Source organism: Schistocerca cancellata, chromosome 4 (assembly GCF_023864275.1).
Source record: "Schistocerca cancellata isolate TAMUIC-IGC-003103 chromosome 4, iqSchCanc2.1, whole genome shotgun sequence".
Classification (NCBI taxonomy): domain Eukaryota; kingdom Metazoa; phylum Arthropoda; class Insecta; order Orthoptera; family Acrididae; genus Schistocerca; species Schistocerca cancellata.
Window position 1 is genome coordinate 461,350,965 of NC_064629.1, and position 27,500 is coordinate 461,378,464.

A 27,500-nucleotide genomic window follows, 5' to 3' on the forward strand; every position below is an offset into this window, starting at 1 on the left:
TCAGTTACCGAACTGTAACGTACCGTCCAGTAATAACAAGTACACAACTCGTTAACTTCTCTTTTTCTTCGAAATAATCCTGGATTATACAACTGGAACTATATTGTGTGGTTACTTGATAGTTTTATTTGATTTTGAGTAAGAATATCGGTTCAGAATCATTTAAACTATACAGTTTACATGTTTCTATAGCACATAGGAAACAGGTACAGGAGATGTCAAGTACATGTCTGTAAGGACTTAGTTGTGCAACGTTATAATGTAACCTCACAGATATCAAAAGGCCATAATAAAGCAACTATAGATATAGTAAAACTAAGAAATTATCTGTTTCTAAATTAGTTCTGGTGCTCAGCAAATAATTTTATTTTCATTTCCTGTAACTGTTTTCAGACTAAAAGGAAAAATACTATGCACTTACGTTAACAAAACATCTGATGTGAGCTTTCACTTCTGTTATAGTTCTTTGCAATATTTTTGTTGGTTCATAATATTATCAGAAGGTTTACTACTCTATATGTTTAATGGATTTCCAATTGATCAGTTCAAGTATAGTGGCCTCTAATGGAATAAAAGAATTTCCCTTTCTCTTGAATTTAGGAAGTCTCTTTTATATATTTTTCAATTTGATTCAGTTGCATAGTTTGCACGTATTGCAATATTTTAGTTAAATTCAGGCTTGTTTACCTTGTTACTTTTTGTGAATTTCTACTTCATTTACAAAGCATATAAGTTTGAAGCATATCCCTCATATTTTAGAATTGTTACACACTTCGACACATGAACATACAAGCACACAAGAATATTAGCTTCCAAGAGGAACAATAATCGAACCGTTAAATAATAGCTATTAGTAAAATCGATATATATTCACCAAAGGGATATTTAAAATAATATCAGACTCAATGAAATGTTTTCAATAAATTGAGAGCAGTGGTTTATTTTTGTTCATTATTGTCTAAAAGCTGTAGATAAATTGTTTTCTGTGGGTGTTCTACAGTTATGTAGAATTTATAATTATGCGGTTGTTGTTGTTGTGGTCTTCAGTCCTGAAACTGGTTTGATGCAGCTCTCCATGCTACTCTATCCTGTGCAAGCTTCTTCATCTCCCAGTACCTACTGCAGCCTACATCCTTTTGAATCTGCTTAGTGTATTCATCTCTTGGTCTCCCTCTATGATTTTTACCCTCCACGCTGCCCTCCAATACTAAATTGGTGATCCCTCGATGTCTCAGAACATGTCCTACCAACCGATCCCTTCTTATAGTCAAGTTGTGCCACAAGCTCCTCTTCTCCCCAATTCCATTCAATACCTCCTCATTAGTTATGTGATCTACCCATCTAATCTTCAGCATTATTCTGTAGCACCTCATTTCGAAAGCTTCTATTCTCTTTTTGTCCAAACTATTTATTGTCCATGTTTCACTTCCATACATTGCTACACTCCATACAAATACTTTCAGAAATGACTTCCTGACACTTAAATCTATACTCGATGTTAACAAATTTCTCTTCTACAGAAACCCTTTCCTTGCCATTGCCAGTCTACATTTTATATCCTCTCTACTTCGACCATCATCATTTATTTTGCTCCACAAATAGCAAAACTCCTTTACTACTTTAAGTGTCTCATTTCCTAATCTAATTCCCGCTGCATCACCCGACTTAATTCGACTACATTCCATTAGCCTCGTTTTGCTTTTTTTGATGTTCATCTTATATCCTCCTTTCAAGACACTGTCCATTCCGTTCAACTGCTCTTCGAAGCCCTTTGCTGTCTCTGACAGAATTAAAATGTCATCAGCGAACCTCAAAGTTTTTATTTCTTCTCCATGGATTTTAATTCCTACTCCGAATTTTTCTTTTGTTTCCTTTACTGCTTGCTCAATATACAGATTTAATAGCATCGGGGATAGGCTACAACCCTGTCTCACTCCCTTCCCAACCACTGCTTCCCTTTCATACCCCTCGACTCTTATAACTGCTATCTGGTTTCTGTACAAATTGTAAATAGCCTTTCGCTCCCTGTATTTTACCCCTGCCACCTTTAGAATTTGAAAGAGAGTATTCCAATCAACATTGTCCAAAGCTTTCTCTAAGTCTACAAATGCTATAAATGTAGGTTTGCCTTTCCTTAATCTTTCTTCTAAGATAAGTCCTAGAGACAGTATTGCCTCACATTTTCCAACATTTCTACGGAATCCAAACTGATCTTCCCCGAGGTCGGCTTCTATCAGTTTATATAAGATAAATTTTTCAGTGCTGGAAACGGGTGTTCAGAGCTCCATATCTGGAGTTAATTGTGTTTGAGAACAATTTTATCTTAAAAATTTCAGTTTAAAACTATCATGCAAACAGATATATTTTGCAAACTTTCTGTTTTGTCAAATAGCTGGACTGTTTACAAATATTTTAGTGTAGACTGCTGTGTTTACAGAAACTGATTTGTTGCAATGAGAATTAAACCAAGTTATAGGTTTACTTACGGGAAATTCTCAGTCCAGTTTGAATATTATCTACAATAATTTTGATGACTTTTTATTAACTTATCACCCAAAGATACTGTACTTGTTTCTGAAGTGTTAATACATTTATAAAAGCACACTAATACTATTGTGGCAAATATTGCTGATCTGTCATTGCTACTTTACACTTATCTATTATAGGCATTAGTTTCACATAACAATAAAAACTCGTATTTATACTTGCACGATTTACTTACATTTTGAGTTTAAACTCCAGCTAAATTTCAGACATGTTTGAATGCTGACGTGTAGTTGCATTCTTAACTGCAGTTGCCAGTTGCTAGTCAGTTTGAAGTATAAAATGCGGATTTCAGAACTTTTTTAACTGATTAGACAACTAGCTGTAAAAGCAAAATTAGAAAATTTTGACTCGAAGTGTTTCAATAATCGAATCTGAAGGTAGCATAAAGTAATAACTTCAAAACGAAAAATTAAAATTTGATATCGCATTATGTCTCTATAATTGTCGTAAGTGTCGTAACTTTCAAATTGGCATTGGCCTATCGAGGAATTTGCCAGATGGTGGCCGGCATAGAAATTTAATTTTCCTGTATTGGGCTCAACGAGAAAAAGCATTAGGTCCTCTAGGAAAAAAGATAGAAAGAATACAACATAAGATATTTGATTGCAGCTTTACAAACACCTGGCCTTTACTTTTACCGTCAATTGCGATAGCACTGTAGGTACTGGACTTACCCTCGTGAGGAGCAGATTTTAAATCCCCAAATGCTCATCCTGACATAGTTTCTTTTTGTTTTCTTACATCATATCAGCAGAGTGCCAGGACGTTAATTTCAACCTGTCTCAGTCCATCTTTGCTCCATAGCATCAATATGTCGACGGTAGATTTAACGCTGACCTTCCTTCGATATTTTCCACTAAGGTGCCATTATTTAGTTTTATAGCTAAAGATAAATAATTATTGTAAACTCAGAATTGTTGGATGGATTCCTTAGAACAATACAACATCATGAAAGAGTGCTGTTTATCATGTTGGTGATACAGATCATCATGCAAGAAGCATTTTGCGTTAGTCAAAATGGGGTTCCTCACTGTGCTGATTGTGGAAAATGTTTGCAAGTTTCTGTTTTTCCCTGTTTTATTAAAACGCGTATTTTTCCTTTCAAGGCAAGGAGACCAAGTGAGTCGAAAAAACAAAATATTTGGGACTGGACTGTTTCAAGTCATACGCTCAAAACTAACACATTATTCGGTTCGCTACCTTCTTATCTTTGTACAGCTACATACAACAATATTTTATGAACTTTTGACATGTATTTTGTGGGTTTCTGTAAGCTCACAAGTTTCAGAGATAATGTAATTTATGCGAAATTAGCAGGTACAATCAGTACATGTTACTCGTTCTACCTAAAGTATCTTTTTCAGTTAATGTTTGCCCCTTATTGAAATACGTATAAATTTTCGTTTTCCTTGATCGTGCCTAAACTGTGTCAGATTTGTGAGATACAGGTCCGTAAACCGCATGTTTTGTACAACAATATCGTTTAGGGAACGTAGTTTCTTCTGTTATCAAGTTCCCATTACACATTGCGTACTCCGTGGCAAGTCTTTTTTTGCGCTCTTGTACTTTTTTACTTCTCCTTGTTTCTTCGATAGTTCAATTCTCTAACACAATGTTTCTTGTCTTGAATGCAACGCAACTGCCAATGCTGTTTGCAGAAATGAAATGTGTTGTCTGCCATTCGTACGTAATTAATAAAATATTGATCTCAAAACAGCTCCCTATCCCCGCCCCCTCCCCGCCATTTTATAGTGAATGATATTTCTGTGGAAGGTAGATATGCTCACTACTGGAGGACTAGGAAGTGATGCTCAGGAAATGACCGCAATCTCAATTACGAACAAGTATGACATGCTGACAGTTAACCGCATACAGGGTGAACTAGAACGCCACCGACGAGATCTAAGAGAAAGTATCGAGAGGAAGTAAAGCTGTGAGGACGGGGCGTGAGTCATCCTTGGGTAGCTCAGTTGGTAGAGCACTTGCCCACGAAAGGCAAAGGTCCCGAATTCGAGTCTCGGTCCGGCACACAGTTTTAATCTGCCAGAAAGTTTCATATCAGCGCACACTCCGCTGCAGAGTGGAAATCTCATTCTGATTTAGAGGAACACATTGAAGATAAGAACACACGTGTGGAAACGTCACCCAACGACATTAGAGAGCGTTAATATTTAAGTCATCCCTTGGCAACAAACAAGAATTTCAAATCTGACAGATCACAATCAAGGCTTCTTCCAATTGTCCTCACACCATTTATGACGCTATGTGGCGTGTAACACATCCACGCCTGTCCAGCAATACCGCAGAGACCACAAACTCACTGCTGACGAGGCGACAGCGTTGCCACTCAACTTTGCTGCCGAACGGGTAGGCTACTGACAGGCGTTATACTTGTAACTTAGACGATCTGTATCGTCGTTGGATGACGTTTCCGGACATGGGCTATTACCGTTACTTTATTCCTCAAGACGTCTTATAAAAACCCTCGAAATTTGTCAGTGCAGTATAGGTTTACCCTTTACAACGCGACATTCTCCTACTGGAAACCAGTACCAGACTGAAGAAGATCCACGGGGCAAAACGGCTTAACTATGCAGAATCAGCAGAATAAAACTGGCCTGAAAAATATTTCAATCACCTTCACGTAGGCAACCCACCTTACATCCGAATCATGTGATGTAAGTTTGGTTGCCTGCCTTAAGGTGCACCGCTACGGTCGCGGGTTCGAATCCTGCCTCGGGAATGGATGTGTGTGATATCCTTAGGTTAGTTAAGTTTAAGTACTACTAAGTTCTATGGGACTGATGACCTCAGATATTAAGTCCCATAGTGCTCAGAGCCATTTGAACTATTGGAACCTTAAGGTGCATGAAACATTTTTCCGGTCAGTTTAATTTTACCCACCCAGTACAAAAGATAATGGCACTCCTGAAGCCAGTGGTGACAATGCAAGTACCGCATTGTGCGGCCACTGTGCGTGCCTGGGAAATATACTCAACATTTTAAGGGGCTGTCTCAACAGCAAAAGAAGAGTCCTGTCGCATATTGCGTACCACTTTGGAACGAACAACGAGCTTCATGTTCACACTTTGTTCTTTCTGATAACTGGCAGATGGGGTTGAGATGATCAACTCTGTTTCGAGGACGTTAAAAATCTGCATTATAGTTCTACATTGTGACCTTTGAGACTGGGCAGTAGGATTGGAAGCTTAAGTACCCTAGTTGGATAAGGAAAGTATTACATGTCAGACGCTGCCACAAGTGTAGCTTACATTGTGCCTAATGCTTGAACGATTTTTTTTAGATAAGTTGTTGGTTCGGCCCCACAAAAGGGACTTAGATGCAACGGAATAGAGATTATTGGTATTATATTTCAAGAAATACCCCCTGCTGAAAATAATGTTAAGGTACTAGTAATCAGCTATAGAGATCTTCATTAAGAAGTGTCAGAATTTGGAGAACTTTTGTAAATCAGTTGATCTCGGATAATACACACATCAGAAAAGTTTTTGCATCACCACGGTTCGCAGAACTCCTGAAGATAGACGTTGACTGTGGATATTGCATCACAAACACAGTCCCTTTGACTGTTCAGAGATGTCACTAAACCCGCCCAAAGATGTAACCAACCATGCATGAGCAGCGCCTAGTAGACGGAGGGGGTCCGACAGCCGATCACTTACAGTCATTCCACCAAGAAGGCTCGCGTTGTCTGTAGTTCGGCCATGCCTATACGGTCAAACCGCGGTTCGGTCGCGTACGCGTTACTACTTTGTGCCAGGAAAGGCTCTCAACAAGGGAAGTGTCCAGGCGTCTCGGAGTGAACCGAAGTGATATTATTCGGACATGGAGGAGAGACAGTAACTGTCGATGACATGCCTCGCTCAGGCTGCCGAGTGGATGACCCCTACCTACGGATTATGGCTTGGAGGAGCCCTGAAAGCAACGCCACCGTGTTGAGTAATGCTTTTCGTGCAGCCACAGGACGTCGTGTTACGACTCAATCTGTGCGCAATAGGCTGCATGATGCGCAACTTCACTCCCGACGTCCATGGCGAGGTCCATCTGTGCAACCACAACACCATGTAGCGCGGTACAGGCGGGCCCAACACAATGTCGAATGGACCACCATCCAGCTATTGCAGCAAGGTGGAGGATCCCTGCTGTTTTGGGGTGGCATTATGTGGGGCCGACGCAAGCTCGCGTTGTCTGTAGTCGTGAGAGGCGCCGTAACGGCTGTACGATACGTGAGTGCCATCCTTCGACCGATAGCGCAACCAAATCGACAGCATACTGGCGAGGCATTCGTCTTCATAGACGGCAATTCGTGCCCCCATGGTGTGAATGACTTCTTCAGGATAACGACATCGCTCGATCGCTCGACTAGAGTGGTCAGCATGTTCTACAGCCTTGAACCCTATCGAACATGCCTGGGATAGATTGAAAAGTGCTGTTTATGGACGACGTGACCCACCAACCACTCTAAAGGATCTACGCCGAATCTCCGTTGAGGAGTGGCACAATCTGAACCAACAGTGCCTTGATGAACTTGTGGATAGTATGCCACGACGAATACAGGCATGCATCAGTGCAAGAGGACGTGCTACTGGGTATTGGAGGGACCGGTGTGTACACTAATCTGGAGCACCACCTCTGAAGGTCTCGTTGTATGGTGATACAACATGCAATCTGTGGTTTTCGTTGGCAATAAAAGGGGCGGAAATGATGTATATGTTGATCTTGTTCAAAATGGTTCAAATGGCTCTGAGCACTATGGGACTTAACATCTGAGGTCATCAGTCCCCTAGAACTTAGAACTACTTAAATCGAACTAACCTAAGGACATCACACACATCCATGCTCGATGCAGGATTCGAACCTGCGACCGTAGCGGTCGCGCGGTTCCAGACTGTAGCGCCTAGAACCACTCGGACACCACGGCCGGCTATGTTGATCTCTATTCCAATTTTCTGTACATGTTCCGTAACTCTCGGAACCGAGGTGTTGCAAAACTTTTATTGATGTGTGCTAGGTATTTAACATTGTCTAAAATCATACCACTGTGATCTCTGAATGAAACCTTCGTGTTGACCGAAAGGCCGGCTACATAAACTATGAAATAATGTTTTCGTAGCATCAAAAAATTAAATTAAATCGACTAAGGTATAAACAGAGTCTACCTGCAAAATGGACTAGACTAAAATTTGTAGTTCAATTCTTCCCAATGCACCTACAAAGATCATTAAAAATGGGTATTAGGTATGGAGTTCATAGATTTAACGAATATGGAATACATCGTCTCTGAAGTTAGCTAGGAATCATTGCCACTGATTTTCAGTCGGACACTCACGTTTAGGCCACAGACCATAGGTAGGTATGCAGTGTTAACGCTCCCCTCGGAGCGATTCATTGCTGAGGCTCTGCGGCAAGGGAAATGAACTCTTCGATTCAGAGACATCAAATGTAATCCTAATTAGTGATTCACGGGAAGCAGGACAGTTGAGATACTGATAGTCTGCCTTTGTAAACTAGTTTACCTAGTCAATAAATGCTCATCTTAATGGAGAGGCTTAGTAACATTGTTTTCGTTTTTCTAAATGAAACCGAGTCTGATCTAGAGAAATGTGTCATCCCCCTTCCGCTCCCGTCCGAAGCTCGCGTCTATTTTTACCTTTAGCATAAATTTATCTCCAAGAACCAACTTGAAAAGTACTTTATGTGTTTACGTGGTCCCAGACAGACTATGCCACCATTTCACTCGTCTGCAGTACGTGATCAGTGAAGGATGAAACGTTTCCAGTGTGTTGTAAAATGCAACACTAATAGAACGTATGATGCAGTTCACATTTTTTTTCACATGAACTGAGCGATGTATTAGGGATAAAAGCTGACAGTCATTGACAACAAAGCAAGTGAAGCACCAAGATGGGGAGGCGGAAACGAAGTGAAAGTCACGCGTTAGAAGGTTATCTGATGATATTGCAGTGATTACAAAATTGAGACAAATTTACAAAGTACTTGGCAGTATGAGTCCGCTTATCAGTATGACGTTGCATCCCCGTTGTATCCTCTTCATAGGGAGATTTGCCATAATTGTTGTTAATGGTCCTTAGTGTCCTGTCTATTGGCACTGGGGCGGATTTGATATCTAAGTTGGTCCCACACATGTTCTATCGGGGACGCATATGGGTACCATACTAGCCACGAAAGTACCTCAGCAACAAGCAGACAGTTCACAGATACACGTATCAAGTATGGACGAGCATTTTCCTGTTGAAAGTGGTATCGTGGTACTGAAACATGAGAGGTAACATATGAAGAATCAGATGTCCGTGACGTACCGTTTTACCGTCAGAGTGCCCTCAATCAGAACCAGCCTTGTCCAGAAGTCATACACGATGGCTCCCCGCACGATAACGCCATGACGGTGGGAGTACCGCCGCTGTGCTTCTCCGAAACGTTGGTTCAAATGGCTCTGAGCACTATGGGAATTAACTGCTGAGGTCATCAGTCCCCTAGAACTCAGAACCACTTAAACCTAACTAACCTAAGAACAGCACACACATCCATGCCCGAGGCAGGATTCGAACCTGCGATCGTAGAGGTCGCGCGGTTCCAGACTATAGCGCCTATAACCGCTCGGCCACTCCGGCCGGTGAAACGTTGGAAGGATGGGGCCTCTCCCCAGGTAGCCGCCATAGTCATCGATTACGATCATCCGGGGGTTGTGCAGAAAAGTGATTCATCACTGAACACAATGTGACGCCATTCATCAGCATTCCATGCTTCCCGGTCACGGCAGCAACCCAAACGCAGCCGTTTTTATTGTGGTGTTAACGGCAGCCTACGCAGGGGATTGTAATTCCCTACTCCGGCTACTGCTAGTCTCTGACAAACAGTTCGTCGTGATACAGAATGTTGTAGCGTATACACTACTTGATCTCGTACGGTAGACTCAGATGTGAAGGGCCTACGATGCACGTGGTGCATAATAGGACGATTCTCCATTGTGGTGCTGTCACATCCGAACGAATCACAAATGTAGATATTGGACGGTTACGAGCCGACCAAATGGAGAACCAAAATGAGGTTTTTCTCGAACTCGCGACATCTCCGTGACCTTTACAGTGGTCATTCGGCATCTCCCCTTATTCGCTGTCCGTCCAAGACGCCGGAGACTGATTTTATTAATGGCGTACAAGGATATCAGCTCAGTGACTACGGTGGCAGCTGGAACTAACAACTGTAAACAACATATGTGAATTCGACCACTCAGTTGAGAGCAGGCAATGTTAGTAGTGGGCGTGTGACCACAATATGTCATTGTTGCTGTGTCACAATTTGTAGTGAAGTAACATCTCTAAATCAAGTGTTCAAAACATTCTTAAGAATGTTTTAAAGAAGAGTGAAGTGTGAGCAGTGCTTGTCTCGCACACCTTGACTCCCGAACAAAAACAACGCGTGGATGCCTGCCGCGACTTGGTTGAAATGCAGCATGAGCTCATTTTTTTTTCGGGAAAAAATCGTCACAGGTGACGAGACTTTGTCTCATCCGTGTGAACCTATCCCGAAACGACAAAGTGCAGAAGCGTCTACGCTTTGACACATAACTGACGTTCTAGCCAACTCGACGCGCGAGTTGAACATCTCAAAGAAGGGGGATTTTTCTAACAGTTTCATATGGTTGTATCAGCATTCAGTGCGTTACACTGAAGTGGAAACTAAGAAGAAAATCCGAAGCATTAGAACTACCATCTTAACTTTTATCTGTTTATATTAATCCAGCCTCGAAACTTCTTGGACTGATGGGTTGTACCCGACCATGAATGGTGACAACACTAAACACGAATAACAATAATGCATACAGATGGCCGTTGTACTGGTCGCAGAGAATTGTAAGCCGAATCATTCATATTCATGGAGATTGTGTTTAAGTGTACGAAGTTAGAATGACGTCCGACCATGTGTTGGAATGCAACTTCATGCAAAGAAATAGGAAATTCCTCCTCCCAAAGAGGACATACCTGTCTAATTTGTGTTTCCCGAAACTAGGAAACGTACACCTACACGTGATGAAAACCATGTAACGTTTCTCCACAGACAGATAACCTGAGAAAATATTTACCAGGTTTCGATTGTTGTTGATGTGATGTCGTTTGATACATTACGTGATTCTTCCTTTTACATTACCTATGTAATACCGAAAATAGGACCTATCTGTATTCTTCGTTTCATGAAAACGTAGGGGTATAGCACGTTTTAATGTAAGCTTTGTGTACTTCAAAAAAAAAATGGTTCTGAGCACTATGGGACTCAACATCTTAGGTCATAAGTCCCCTAGAACTTAGAACTACTTAAACCTAGCTAACCTAAGGACACCACACACCCATGCCCGAGGCAGGATTCGAACCTGCGACCGTAGCAGTCCCGCGGTTCCGGACTGCAGCGCCAGAACCGCTAGACCACCGCGGCCGGCTTGTGTACTTCAGTTGCAGCATAGATGAAAGCACACTCTGGGCCACAACTAACGTTGAATTAACTTCTTAAACGCCTGAGTCGATGTCCTGCATTCGAAACACTACTCCTCTTGTCATTTAGGGTTAGATCAACGACTAGATCGTGTCAACAATAAGAGGACACCTTATTTGAAATTCGTGATTAGAGGACTTAATTAGCGATACGACTAACCCCCATTGCCCTTAAATATTTTGGTTGCTAGGGTTCTACATTTCACTGAAGAATTCGGACAGTTATAGAATAGTCTGGTAATATTTTAGTTGCCCGCCACCTTTTTCTTTATTTTGGCATATACAATCGCAACCACGCGCACATCTAAGAATCACATAGAATAGCTACATTGAGAAGTTTGATGATAACTGGGTCCACAGCCTTCTGGAAATTTTTAAATGAAATCAGTCCGCTTTTGTCTGTTAAAATATTATTTATTGTATACTTTGTTATTATTTATTTACTGTATGTTTTAACAGCCAAAAGCGGAAATGACTTCATTTAAAAATAGTTACATTTATTGTAAACATAGCAGTTATCACCTTCTTCGACGAAAAATGTAATTCGTGTTATAGACAGAAATCAACAGCCTTGCCACAGTGGTAACACCGGTTCCCGTCAGGTCACCGACGTTCAGCGCTTTCGGGTTTGGCTAACACTTAGATGGGTCATCGTCCACGTCTGCCAAGTACTGTTGACAACTGGAGTGCATTCAACCCTTGTGGAGCCAATTGAGGAGCTACTGTATTGAGAAGCAGCGGCATCAGTCACGAAAATTGATAACGGCTAGGAGTGTGGTGTGCAGACCACATGCAGCTTCGTATTGCATCTGGTGACGCTTAAGGGCTGAGGATGATACGGCTGTCGGGCGGCACTGTTGGGCCTTCAAGGCCTGTTTGGACGATGTTGTTTGTTTGTTTGTTATAGTCAGGAGCAAACGTAAATTCGGTCCGTTCATAGGTACGCAGTCAAAACATTCCCACTGGGTCGCCAAGAGCATCATAAAGAACGGTGGAAGGGACCAAACATCTGCGGTATTTCATATACCTTCTATGATACAGTTCACTTCCGCCATCCTCGTTTCGAATAGCTCTTCAGACGCGTCTAGCAGCATGCGTACTTATGCTGGTGCCTATTTCCGTCACTGTTATTTCATTACTTTCAGTTAATCTTCTGTGTTTCTCTCGGTAAGGTACATAAATATTTAGAATCAAGCGGATTTCTGATATACGATAATTCCAGCCACTGTGAGATTATTTAACATTTCGCAATTAGCACTGAAAACTGTACATTAGCGATGATACGTGCGTTCATGATTTTGTTGTGTGGATTACGTAAATTTAATAAAAGTGACAAGCACTGCAGAAATACGAATGACAGCAATTAATAAAGTCGGGGTGAGTCACGAATCTGAATGAGAGGTCACTGATATCTATGTCCTACAACACTCAAGCTTTATTCGGTTAAGGCCGCGGTGGCCGAGCGGTTCTAGGCGCTTCAGTCCGGTAACGCGCGACTGCTGCGGTCGCAGGTTCGAATCCTGCCTTGGGTATGGATGTGTGTGATGTCCTTAGGTTAGTTAGGTTTAAGCAATTCTAAGTTCTAGGGGTCTGATGACCTAAGATGTTAAGTCCCATAGTTCTTAGAGCCATTTGAACCATTTTTTTTTAAATTCGGTTAAGTATTAATACTTTTATCTACAGCAAATCTTTCACCAGCACTATGTTTAAACCATTGACTGGTTTAGCTGGTTACATAACATATTCGTCTAGAAAAGTCATGTATTGGTGGATGTGTGTCACTATAACATATAACACGGAGAAATTATTCATAAAAGCATCTCCGTCCACTTCAAGTACCCTTAAACAGCAGTTTCATGGTAGTGATGTTCGTGATATTACCTAATAATTTTAAACGCACAATCATGATTTTCACTGAATTATCTGTCCGCAGCTCGTGGTCTAGTGGCTAGAGTTGCTGCCTCTGGATCACGGGGTCCCGGGATCGATTCCCGACCGGGTTGGGGATTTTCTCTGCCCGGGTACAGGGTGTTTGTGTTGTCCTCATCATTTCATCATCATCATCATCATCAGTCCTGATAGTGCCTAGACTGGACTGTGAAAAAAATTGGACTATGTAAAAGTTGGGACTTCGTACGAGCGCTGATGACCGCGCAGTTGAGCGCCCCTCAAACCAAACATCATCATCATCATCAAACTGAATTACCTTCGCTTCATATGCGACATACTCCAACAGACTATAACATCTCTATTTTCAACTGTCGGCCAACGTCTTCCCTCACATCTAAATCGCGATTGATTAATAGTTTCACTGTGGAATGATTATGTACATTTTTCCGATACCTGCATTTTATGTACTTCTTACAAGTACAAGAGTCAGGCCAGATTTCACCTAAGGAGCAGTTAGTAATACAGGAGAAATTTTTAAATAAAAGTAAAACTAATAATTGGTACTTACTGCTATATTTAATGTGTCTCCTATATTTCGTTCCAGTTGCTACGGTATTATAAGTACATATCTTAACTCGCTACGAAATGGAAGTTAATTTTCTTTTATTTCTTTTCAGGTTGCAGTCTGAACGAGGATGGCCAAGGTAAAGTGAAAAACATTTTATACTTTTAATTTCGATTAATAAGCGCCCATTTTGTCTCACTGTCCCTGCACTAAAATAATATTTTAACGCAGTAGGAGTTGCGTTACCATGATTAAGGTAGTTTCAGATGCAGCAACGAAGTGTTTTGATATAACTAATAATTCTGAGCAAAATTATATTTGAAGATCTCTAAATATATGAGTACACTAGTGTCTGTGGAAAGGGAAATTACAGAGAGAAATTCTACGAAATGAATAAAATTTATTCCCCATGTGATCCATCGGAAAGAATAAGTGTATACGCCCATGAGAAATATAAGACGTAGTTGCTCTGTTGGTGAAGACCTGTCCACGGCGAGTGGAATAGATCGGTATGTTCCGCGAATGTAATATCGTCACTGACTCTCAGTGTGAAAGTTGAATGAAGGATGGGCAAGACGTGCAGTATTAACACATCTTATTGCGACCATATCTATGGTTCCTGACGCATGAGACACTCTGTTCCCAACATCGTGCCAGCACTTGGATTTTAAGTGCTACCAAGACAAGGGTGAATCAAAGAGTCAACTGTTTTGAGCAGCAATATGTAGATGACAGCAGACGCAGTAGACAATCACGAATTGTAACAGTTAACAGATCGTCCAAAGTGCCGCAGCTTATTCAGCTGATCAATGTTCGGTAAGAAAATCTGTGAACAGTCATACCACACCAGACCAAATCCTCTCTATGAGGCAAGCACTTCACCACAAAGCACGTAAAAACATCGCCAGGACTGATGAATAGCGCTAGAAGTTGGTACATACCAACTATGTGGAACTAACATTTCAGAAAACACGGGAGACTTTGAAGGTCGATTGCAAACATCGTACTGTACAGAGGGTAGTGAAGGTATTCTGGATGTTTAGGACCGAGCGAGATGGCGCAGTGGTTAGCACACTGGACTCGCATTCGGGAGGACGACTGTTCAATCCCGTCTCCGGCCATCCTGATTTAGGTTTTCCGTGATTTCCCTAAATCGCTTCAGGCAAATGCCGGGATGGTTCCTTTCAAAGGGCACGGCCGATTTCCTTCCCCATCCTTCCCTCACCCGAGCTTGTGCTCCGTCTCTAATGACCTCGTTGTCGACGGGACGTTAAACACTAATCTCCTCCTCCTCCTCCCTCTGGATGTTTAATGTCGTAGTAACCTATGACTACAATATCAGTAGCCCACAGTTTGTATCAGTCAACTCATATAAATATATGCGTGTAACCATTTTTAAGGATATGAAATGGAAAGATCACACGAGGTCAATTGTTTGTAAAGCAGATGGTAAACTTCGGTTCATTGATAGGATTTAGGGAAACTGCCATAACTCTAAACATTAAATTGCTTAAGAAACAATCGTGCGAGCCATTCTAGAATACTGATCAAGGTTGTGGAACCCAGACCAAATAGGACAAATCACGGTTGTTGAACTTATACAAAGAAGGGTGTCTCGAATGCCCACGGGTTTGTTTGAACCACAGGTGATTGTCACAGAAATAACGATACGTTCTATTTTGATTTTTGAAATGGAAACGTAGCAAATTCTAATGAAAATATCTCAATATAATGACCTAACTATATGATGAGATTGGGAGATGGGAATTTGAGTAATTGTTGTCATTATATTGCATAATAAGGAGTAACTTTTAAAAATACGGTAATCCGGAAACAAAAATTTTTACAGGAGGGACCAAAAATGCTGTAGCCTATTCCTAGACTTCGAAAATCCCCCATTTTTGATAAATATTATTACATTGTTGAAGAGTTAATATTTAAGTCTGCTTCCAAACACTTTTCTGCATTGTACCGAAAAAGCGATTTGCAGCATAAATGACCACGCACTGGAAATATTACGTCTATTTCTTTCATTGAGTCGAGATATTTTAGAGCCCACCAGTAGAGAAAATTAGTTATATGGGCATCTCAGTTCACCCAGGGCAGCCAGCGGAAAATAATCTTACACTTTTAGTATCCCTCCTTACTTAGAGCAGCTATCAAGGCTGGAGCTATTTCATTTGATCCACGATCAGCCTGGTCTGCAATCTAGCAGAAGAAATTTCGAGACTTATTTTCAATGGTGGCAATCTAGAGAACATAATACGGCAGTTTCCCTGCGTTTCACCACTAATAGGTTTGTAGATCAAACCAGCGAGACAAAATGTTAGGCAATTTCTGTTCTATAATTTAATTAAATTGTTTTACTCTCATTTTATGAGTAGAAAACTCTGCTCGAACTCTTTGTCTTTTAAGAGACGCTTTAGTGACTTTCATTTCGTATCCCATGGTACAGCAATAGCTACGGACATATACTGCAGGATTACCAAATCACAAATTAAAAGCTGTAGGAAAATTTTTATTCAAGAACCATTTACATTTAAACAATTGGGAACGCCCTCGTTGCACTTAGGTAAGAGCTTGCACTCCGTCTTCAGGCCACAAGTGGCCCATCGGGACCATCCGACCGCCGTGTCATCCTCAGGTGAGGATGCGGTTAGGAGGGGCGTGTGGTCAGCACACCGCTCTCCCGGTCGTTATGATAGTTTTCTTTGACCGGAGCCGCTACTATTCGGTCGAGTAGCTCCTCAATTGGCATCACGAGGCTGAATGCACCCCGAAAAATGGCAACAGCGCATGGCGGCCTGGATGGTCACCCATCCAAGTGCCGGCCACGCCCGACAGTGCTTAACTTCGGTGATCTCACGGGAACCGGTGTATCCACTGTGGCAAGGCCGTTGCCAAGGTAAGAGCTTGGTGATATTTAATTCCGAAGGAAGCTACAGTCTTTTACTTCTTTGTCTGTTGTAACGACATTCTCTGGCCTTCAATTTCTAGATGAGCTCAATGACACTCTGTTTCTTTGGAGATTTTGTTTTGTTCTGCAGTCCTCACCTCTTTTTTCGTCAATAGCATTAGCAGCCAGTACCGAGGAAGCACTACTACGAAGTCTAGTTATTCTTATACAGAACGCAACTCTAAAAATCTTTGAACACCCAGGAACTTGCTAATCGTTTATTCTGCTCTGGAACATTGTAACTAGGAATTTAGTTTTGCGTTATCTTTCCTACGGCACCGCCGTTTCGGACAGGCCCCAGCTATAAATGAAGACTAATTCCTGTCCTGCTGCTGTTTGTTGAAGTGTCTGAGACCTCTTTCATATTTACGATGAGGCATTAGCCAGGGATGGTACAGCACTTGAATTTTCCCCCTTCGGGTTAACAAGGCGGTTCACACTCCATCATTTCAGGGTTGTTGTCGCGGTATCTGAAGCAGTTAATAAGTAATTGGGGATCTTCGACCCAGAAATTAATGGAGGAATACTGCAGCCAGAATAATTCGAAAACTAGTATGCGTCTTTCTGATCGCCAAAACATAACTAAAATGAAAATTAGTTCTATTTCGACAGTCAGAAACAGACATACTAGTTTTCGAAACATTGTGAGTGCAGTCAAAAAAAATAAAGCTTGTGTTAGATAAAGATTTTCTGTATATTTGATAATGAGTAACACTGAAAGAAAAACACTTCCTAATGTTCTGTAAAATTGTATTTATTTGTTCACGAACCGGATTTCGGCTCTCATGCCACCTTTAGTTGCGAGCTGACTGTCGCGAACACAGGTAAAATATGTGCGACTTAACGCATTATTATTTGTACACAAGATATGATAATGACAAACTGTTTGTAATGTATTGTGAATACATAGAAAGAAGGATATAATCATACAGATTATATGACAGCGGAACAAACACTGGTAGCAGTTACTTCTGTAAAATATCTGGCAGTAAGCGTACGGAACGATTTGAAGTGGAATGATCATGTAAAATTAATTGTTGGTAAGGGGGTGCCAGGTTGAGATTCATTGGGAGAGTCCTTAGAAAATGTAGTCCATCAACAAAGGAGGTGGCTTACAAAACACTCGTTCGACCTATACTTGAGTATTGCTCATCAGTGTGGGATCCGTACCAGGTCGGGTTGACAGAGGAGACAGAGAAGATCCAAAGAAGAGCGCCGCGTTTCGTCACAGGGTTATTTGGTAAGCGCGATAGCGTTACGGAGATGTTTAGCAAGCTCAAGTGGCAGACTCTGCAAGAGAGGCGCTCTGCATCGCGATGTATACTTGCTGTTCAGATTTCGAGAGGGTGCGTTTCTGGATGAGGTATCGAACATATTGCTTCCCCCTACTTATACCTCCCGAGGAGATCACGAATGTAAAATTAGAGAGATTCGAGCGCGCACGGAGGCTTCCTGGCAGTCGTTCTTCCCGCGAACCACTGCAGAGTGAAAATCTCATTCTGGAAGCATCCCCTAGGCTGTGGCTAAGCCATGTCTCCGCAATATCCTTTCTTTCAGGAGTACTAGTCCTGCATTGTTCGCAGGAGAGCTTCTGTAAAGTTTGGAAGGTAGGAGACGAGGTACTGGCGGAAGTAAAGCTGTGAGGACGGGGAGTGGTCGTGCTTGGGTAGCTCAGGTGGTAGAGCACTTGGCCGCGAAAGGCGAAGGTCCCGAGTTCGAGTCTCAGTCTGGCACACAGTTTTAATCTGCCAAGAAGTTTCGTATCAGCGCACACTCCACTGAAGAGTGAAAATCTCTTTCAGCTTCAAAAACTGTTAAATAATTCTATCGGCTAGAAGACCAATCTTAGCTGGCCAATCACTTGTATGGACACGCCCATAGAAAACTTTTGAGAACGCTATCGGAAATGGTTTCCTAGTGTGGGACACTTCACTGCTAGACATTAAAGTAGAGAGTTTGATATGAGCTTTCATGAGGGACACTTCACTAAAAATCGGAGGTGTGTGTTAATATACTGGGCATGTAATTGTTTTATTATATTATAGTTAGTGATGGACAGATGTTAATTGTTTTGAATCATCTGCAATCTTCGATTTAATGGATTTCATTCATCTGTCACTTTCATAAAGATATACCTATCTTTAAACGGCAATTTATTGCAAACTGTAATGGTATTTCATCACTACATGAAATTAAATTCCTTTCACAAAAAGAATGTCCCAGTACGTACAAACATCCCTAACTCTTTTTGCACTGAAAGTTCTGCTTCTCTTGTGGCCTCCAATAACAGATGTAGAACATTTAGGCAATAGGAATAATATGAAATGTAATATGGGATGTAACACTACAAGTGTTTTCCACAACACATTGCCCAATTCTCAAATAGAACAACTTTAACAATTCACTTTTTGTTTGTGATTATTGTAAGTATACATGTATCTCTCTGGAGCTTTCGTCTTCTTGTATCTTGTGCTTGTATTATCCTTTTAAATTCAATCAATAATATACTCATGAGCCATTTCTAATGACTATTTGAGGTTTTCACCACCTTTAATTAGCAGTAATATCATATTACTTGCATTGCCTGCTTCGAGGCGTGAAATTAATTAATTGATTTGTTCCATCGTTAGTTTTCATTCTCTTGTGACTTCTTTATATTTCACGTAAATGATATACACTAAGTTAGAACTACTATCATCACTCACGCGGAATTACACGACCCACCTTTCTGCTTTCCTTTCCTTTACATTCCACCGCTCAGTTATAACAATGACAGAAGAGAGAGAGAGGCAAAGGATTCTCATGTCGGTTCATTTAGTTCCACGAAGCATTATTCGCCATCAGTTTTCTGCAGGTGACGAACGAGTGTACATAATGTACTGGATCGTTTTTTGGTGAGATGTAATGACAGAAGTATCAGGTGATCCATTTAAATCCATACAAACATCGCCCCCCCCTCCCCTCCCCCTCATGAGAATACGTTTATTATCTGCCACAACTGTGGCCTGTCAGCTGGAGGAGTCTATCGCTTCATTTTGTTCCTCATATACTCCTACTCTGTCATCTGTATATTCGGAGATATTCCTCAGCCTAGGTGACCCTTCTTCATACTTTGACCTTCCAAAGGTGCTCGTGCACCCACGATGGTATATGTATGATGTGGCTCACGGTGGGCAGAGGGCAGATGTATGGGTATGGGACAGTGTCTTCTGCACCCCATAGCAAGGAAATTACAACTCATTGGAACAACTGCTCATCGGTCTTTGATGTCCAACAACGAGTTGGCGAGTGAGTGATTATCCACTGAATGGCTCTTCTATTCGATCTTACAGTCCGCCATAGTTGACAGTGACCTCTGTCATTATCATTAGTTGTCCCCAGCAGCTAACTCTATCAGCTCCGTTTTATCACGAATCGAGATTCTCCAGTAACTTGGGACAGTACCTTGTAAAGATCCCATTTCCTGTACAGGTTGACGATAGTGATATAGGCTTAAAATGATGGTTACCTCTTCGATGACCGCTCATGTAAACAGGGATGGCCTACATCTTTTTCCAGTAGCTCAAAACAAATTTCACCCAATATAACATTAAATCAATAACAACAGATGAAGAAGTTAATTAATATCACTTATTTTGTAGAGCGGTGTAACTACACAATGGCCACTGATCAGGAACTAATCTAATGAGGTGCACAGCCAGTAGGCATCGAATTGCAAATCCAGTCGTGCACCTATCTAAAATGAGTTTCATATTGAACAAGAACTATAGTTAACTCAGAATGGCTGAGTGGCAACCAGCTGCTAAAATAGTTTTTTGAGACATCTTTGAAGTTATTCAAGATTAGAAAATGTATCACTCGTAGTGCCTAGTAAGTCTCACTTTTTGGAGCTACTCAAGTTCACGTTGGCAATAAAATGGAGAATTTCTACGTCCTACAATGTACGAATAAAGATGCAATACCGTTCGCGTACTTCATAAAATGATAATCGGGCAACTTCGATTTTTAAAAATTCCATCACATAAGTGGACCGTAATTACTTCCTTAGTATCCCAACTCCAGTGCGAAAATGCTAATATGGAAACTGTGTGCTCAGTTCACATCCCAACCAGATATTTTGTGACACTGCTACGCCGCAAGGCTCCGTACCTCTGCACTGTGAGTCTGACGATGATTTGAGGAAAGGTCCCAATCTTCCGGTGCTTTGGACAGGCACAGTGACATTACTCCCATTGTCGAGGTGTTTGGTATGACTCCAGCTCACGGCTAGGAATGACTGAAGGGACTCCGACAGCGCAGCGGTAAGTGATGGACATCCTGCGAACTCATGTGTTATCACTCACGTGACAACGTCGTGGTGCTAGTTTTCAACAGGACGATGCTCGTCTACACATGGCACGTGTGTCTATGAATTGTCCGCGTGATGTTGTGACATTCTCGTGGCCAGTTCTGTTCCCAATAAAAGATGTGTAGGACTAGGTCAGGCGTCACCTCCGCCACAGTGCCAAGTATCAATGATATTAAGGACCAGTTACAACAGTTGTAGACCAGCTTGCTTTTGAAGGGGATACAACGGTTTTATGACACCCTTCCAAGCAAATCAGTGCATGCATCGAGGACACAGGAGGTGCAATACGTCATACTGATGGTTCAAATGGCTCTGAGCACTATGGGACTTAACATCTGTGGTCATCAGTCCCCTAGAACTTAGAACTTCTTAAACCTAACTAACCTAAGGACATCACACACATCCGTGCCCGAGACAGGATTCGAATCTGCGACGATAGCAGTCGCGCGGTTCCGGACTGAGCGCCTAGAACCGCTCGGCCACCGCGGCCGGCCGTCATACTGATAAGTGGGCCTATACTCCCAAGTTATTTGTAGAGTGGACTCGATTTTGTAATCACTAAAGTAACATCACATACCCGCTCAAGATGTGAAGTTTGATTTCGTTTTCTTCTCTCTTTCTGGGGCTTAACTTCTTTTGTCGGCCAATGTAACTATACATAAGTCGCTTATTAGGGAAGAAGCTCAATTTAGATATCTTTGCTTCTCAGCAAAGAGCACAAAATATTTTCCCATTATTTATTTGAAGAGAACACCCGTGGTCATGGAAAAGAAAGTGATTGATGAATAAGAATAGCAATCAGACACTTAAGTCTTAAAACTGACTGCTTGCTGTCCCTACCCAGCTTTGGTCTTAAGGGTTACAAACAGAGATGACCAAAAGTGATGAGATACCTCCTAATATCGTGTCGGACCTCCTCTTGTACTGCAGCAGCTCGCCGTGGAGCGGACTCAACAAGTCGTTTGAAGTCTCTGCAGAAACACTGAGCCACGCTGCCTGTGTAGCTCTCCATACTTGCGGAAGTGTTGTCGGTGCAGGATTTTGTGTACCTCTCAATTATGTCCCATAAACATCCGATGGGTTCATTTCGGGCGATCTGGGTAGTCAAATCATTCGCTCGTGTTGTCCAGAATGTTCTTCAGACCAATTGCGAACAACTGTGGCCCAGTGACATGGTGCATAGTCATCCACAAAAATTCCATCGTAGTTTGAGAACAAGTAGCCGAACATAATCATTTTCAGTCAACGAGCGGTTCATTTGTACCAGAGCACCTTGTCCGTTCCATGAAAATGCAGCTCACACCATTATGGAACCACCACGAGCTTGCACAGTCCCTTATTGTCAACTTGAATTCATGGCCTCCTAACGTAAACGTTCGTCGTACGTCCCACACTGATTTATGTGGTTATTTAACGAAATGTGGCTTCGCTGTTAGCATTGACAACTCTACTCAAACGCCGCTGCTTTCGGTTGTTAAGTGAAGACCGTCAGCCACTACGTTGTCCGTGGTGAAAGGTAATGCCCGAAATTAGATATTCTTGGCGCTGTGAATCTCGGAATATTGAATTCCCTAACGATTTTCGAAATGGAATGTCCCATGCGCGTAGCTCCAACTACCATTCCGCGTTCAAAGTCTGTTAGTTCCCGTCGTGGGAACTTGTGACACAAGTACTACAGATGCACTGTTTCCGTGCTAAGCGTATTAAACGTGTTTGACGCTGGACTTCCCTTGTATGCAGAAAACAAACAGGTGTTTCACGAATAATGATGTCTCCGCCAGACGGACAACCATCTCTTCTCGAGTGTCTAGTCGTGTGTCGGACGACAACGCTTCATCTTCCTCCATAGAAAGAAATCCATGTAGGTGAGGTTGGGAGAATGTGGTGGCTGTGGTACTGACCTCCCCTCATAATCTAACAATTGGAGAAAACGTTGTGTAAATGTTCTCTGGCATAAATGGCAAAAATATTGCGGCCATGCTCGAACCAAAATCATTTCCAGACTACTAGCGTGAGGTTCTCCAACATTTGCAGTAGTAAATCACTGAGAAAGGTACGGTAGTTCCTTCCACGGAGCGTGTTAGACACAAGATATTGTCATGAACAATACCAGTTCACACATTTATAGTAATTATATGTTAACAGTGGAACACATGAGGTCCCATCGGGTTTTCTGACTCACAGACATAACTATTGTGGCTGTTGAAAGCACACAGTTGCATTAATACTAATGGATGACATTTTTCACAGCATCTCTAAAACAGTATTCATCACAATGCAGTTTGAACAGTCTCTGAACATCAATAGTATCAAGACTGTCGTGGACTCATAGAGGCGAAATGGTGTACGTGTGACCTTTTGTCAAATAAAGAAGATGTTCCTTTTATCTCTACTAAACACTCGAAAAATTTGTATACATAATTTCTTCCACCTTATATACGGAAAAATATTTATATGGCCACGTGCAGGTCACTTACAAGTTTTTCAGTAAATCTTGTTTCTATTTAAGAATTCTTCTTTGACAGGGACGGTCACGAATTTTTCACACAACCCACGGTCTTGCACAAGCACCATAGCTCTATTTCCTGGCAGCACCTTGCCCGCACCAAATTGGCACCCTGTCTGAGCATGAGGGGTGGGAAGAGGGAGAATGCGAAAGCGCTTCATTTACATGGCACTGTAGTCGCACGGCGTTCGGCTTGGTCTTGTATTTTACTTTTCTCAACAACACAAATCAGACATAAAACAAATTTTGTGTATTATTTAATTATTTTTGACGCACTGTTGATGTAATATAATTTGTATATTGTACGAACTGTCGGATTGACAGACGCAGACGATTTCACAGATCTTAGCTCTCAGTATTATACGTGATTGTGTCTTATATACTTTCACAGTCGAAAGTCCGCCCCCGTAGCGGAATGATCACCGTGACGGACTGCAGTCGTAAGGGGCCCGGCTTCGAATCCCGGCTAGGTCTGGGATTTTATCCGCTCAGGGACTGGGTGCTGTATTGTCTTCATCATCATTTCATCCCCATCCGGCGCGCAGGTCGCCCAATGTGGCGTCGAATTTAATAAGATCTGCACCAAGGCGGCCGGACCTGCCCCGTACAGGGCCTCCCGGCCAATGACGCCTAACGCTCATTTCCATTTTCCACGGTCGGAAAAAGCCTTTCACACACATATGTTGACCGAAATATTTTATCACATTTGGAACCTCATTATGGGTACGAGTAAATTGTTCCTAAAGAACACAACGTAGACTACCTCCACAATTATAACGTAAAAGAATTTATCTTTTAAATGGGAGCTACACTGGAGATCAATCAGTTGCGTCTGCACATGTACAGCGGCGCTTTCAACTGAAGTGGCAAACGATCTCGAAAACAGCCATAAAACAGCTGAAAGACTGACAGTATCCAGAAAACGTTCAGAAAACTATCCTCGAAATTCTTTTAAGGTCAAAGTGAATTCTTCAAACCTCGCATTATCTTTAACGCCTACGAGCTTAGGGAAGTAGACGGTGATATTGTCAGAAGTTGTCTGTTCCACAATGTGGTTTTGTCAGAATTTGTCTGTTCCACAACGCGGTTTTCTTCTTACATCCATCCTCATAAACCAAGAGGTAAGTGATTTGTCACCTTTCAGTATCCTACTGTGAACAGTGTGTAATTAAGCCCATTTAAAGTGCGAAATTTGCGGTCCTTTCCAGATTTACTAGTTTTCGTTCCTGCTGTCTTTCTTCTCTCATAAATTCAACAATAGCTGATTTTAAATATTAAGTATTTCCAGGAACGTCAGCTGACTTAAACAACGTACTTTACAGCAGTATATAAAGTTTCCATAATCGTCGATCAGTTCCATCGAATACTGTTGCAAGTGACAGTGGAATAATGGTTGTGGCCAAAAAATGTACTATTCATACCCCAGTTTCATTACGGGCTCTATGCTTGAAAATTTAGCACAAAGTACTTCCTGATGTACAGAACAATGAATCCCATCTGCCGATCGTTGTAATTTTTACCTCTTTCGTGGTCAACTAAATCTTTAAATTATTTCTGATTGGTGCTGTAATGTAGTTAGAAAATTGGCGATACCCGTCGATTATGCTACTGTATGTTGCATAACAGATACTGAGAAGTCTTATCCCTCGCTCCTGGCATTCCCATTTATTTTAAAGGCTTGTGACGGTAGATCCCTAGACTGCCTATTTTTGTGCAGTCACTGCACCTGTGACCTTTTTTTATGCCACGAACGAATAGCGCAGCGTAAACAGCGCTTTCACCACGATTCTGCCTTACTGAAGAGAGTCGTGCCGACCGAAAAATGCCGTGCCGCAATACTAAATGAAACGTTGTGCTGCACCGAGTACTTCGGAAAAGTACCGAGCAATACACAGACAGGCCAAGCCTCTGCCCGCATGGGGCCCGCGCATCGGCCTCACATGTAGTTTGGCACGCCGTAGCCGACTCTGCTCTGTGATGTAGAAGGATTTGTTAAGGAAAAACACCTTTAACATACATTTGGAAACACTTCTGCTCTATGACAAACATTTTATTTACTTGGGTAGACAGTCAGTTTTATAGATGTATATTTTACCCCTTTCCGTGCCGAAGTTAGTTTCGTTAAAGGGTAATGCAGATCATTTTTCCTTCTAGTGCTGTACTTTGAATATCTCATCACACTCAGACTCGAATGTCTGATAACAAATTTCATAGCTGAATAAATGTAATGAGGAACGGTGGTTAATATTCCCAGTTGCTTAAAATGATACCTGTAAGACCTTTATGCATAAACCCCACACATAATTGTAATTATTTTCTTTCGTATAATGAATCCATTTTGTCGGTGTGACGAGTTACCACAGAATATTACCCCATAAGACATCACTCAAGGACAATATGCAAATTAAACGAAACTAGAATTGTATTAATACCTTCAGCTGCTAACAGGCGTTGATATCTATCAACGCGGACAGATGAAAATGTGTGCCCCGACCGGGACTCGAACCCGGGATCTCCTGCTTACATGGCAGATGCTTTATCCATCTTTCTTTTTTTTCTTTTTGTTCGTTGTTGATCATTGTGTTTGGTCGTTGCGGACGTCACATGACATCCGGTCAAGTTCGTTTGTTGATCCTTCCACTCAGATTTCTTTTTATTACAGAGACCAGCCAGCTCTCTGACCGAACACGCTGAGCTAGCCATCTGAGCCACCGAGGGCACAGAGGATAGTGCGACTGCAGGAACTATCTCGCGCACGCCTCCCACGAGACCTACATTCGTAGTGTCCCACCCCAACACACTCATTACTCGTGGAAGACATTCTTACCAAGTCCAGTAAGAGTTCGGGGAATATGTGTGCATCTGCACAGAAGAAGGTCATGGCCGGTGTTGCCAGAACTATATACTTATATGGATATGCAAATTATGCTAACTTACTTAGTTCTATATCCCCAAAGTAGGCAATTATTCTTATGACAGAAGTAGCCGGACCATAAGTTTTATCACGTCTACTATATGGTTTTCTAACTTAAGTTTTCGCAAATATTCATAGCTAAGAACTTAAAACTTTCTGCACTGTTCATTATATACATACATATGTAAGGTTTTTTTCCTCTTACTAGGCTCCTAGATACGTTCATTTTGTCTTCTAAGACCTTATGTACGCCATTTCGAAAAGTGGCTGATTAAAGATTTTTATTTTTGTCTCTCTTCGATATTCATTGAAACGGCGTGATGACTGAAAGATTAACATATGTATAGAAACATCAGCGGTTGCAGTCATAGTTAGTCGTACCACTATCAAATTCAAGAACCTACAATCTAGAGCGTAATTTATTTTAGCGCTAGAGCGCAAGAAACTTGAAAGTCGACTGAAAAAGCTTAAACATCTTAGTTGCCTCTTGGTAGGTATTATTTCATATTCATTTTAAGTCAGTTTGTCATACTAAACAATCCCTGCCACATGAGCGTGTTGGTAGCCCTTGTTGTACACTTTCTTCGTGCACACGATTAACAGATGACTGGTCTCCCTTACTCGACTAGTAATTAAAGCCAAACGTTTAACTGTTGAAGCATTATTCTTTCCTTTACTCACCTTGTAAGTGTAACAAAAACTTTGATAGTTGGAGCGTTATGCTACAGGACTATTCAAAAGAGGAACAGATTTCAAACATTTATTGCTTCCGAACTACAAAAGATAGAAACACAATTCCAGCGTTCCTAGAAACAGAACGGTTCAAATTTTTATGAGTTCAGTGTGAGCACCATGTGTTACAAGACAAATATCAAAGCGGCGTCTCATTTTCTGCCATACATGAAGCAGCTGGTCTTTCGTTACCAAATCCACAGCTTCAAGTCACAAGGTGTGAGGTCTGGTACGTTGGACTGGAAGAGGAGGGGCAGAAGACGAAGTTGATCACCGGTGGTCTCCCAGGTAACCTCACACCTTGTAGCTTTTATCTGTGCGGTTACGTAAAATACCGCGTTTTTATCCCCGCTACACCTGACACTCTTGAAAGTCTGCGAATCGCGTCGGTGAAGCTGAAAATTCGATAACGTGAGTACTGCTGCTTCCTGTGTGGCAGGAATTTTGACGTTTGTCGTATAACACACGGTACTCACAAGGAATACATAAAAATTTGAACTTTTATCTTTCCAGG

The 27,500-nt window shown here is 41.7% G+C and overlaps 1 pseudogene; it reads right to left on the reverse strand.

The window, feature by feature from the left end:
* Positions 1-16,314: 16,314 nt before the first annotated feature.
* On the reverse strand, positions 16,315-16,432 carry LOC126185562 (5S ribosomal RNA; annotated as a pseudogene).
* Between the last annotated feature and the right edge of the window lie 11,068 nt (positions 16,433-27,500).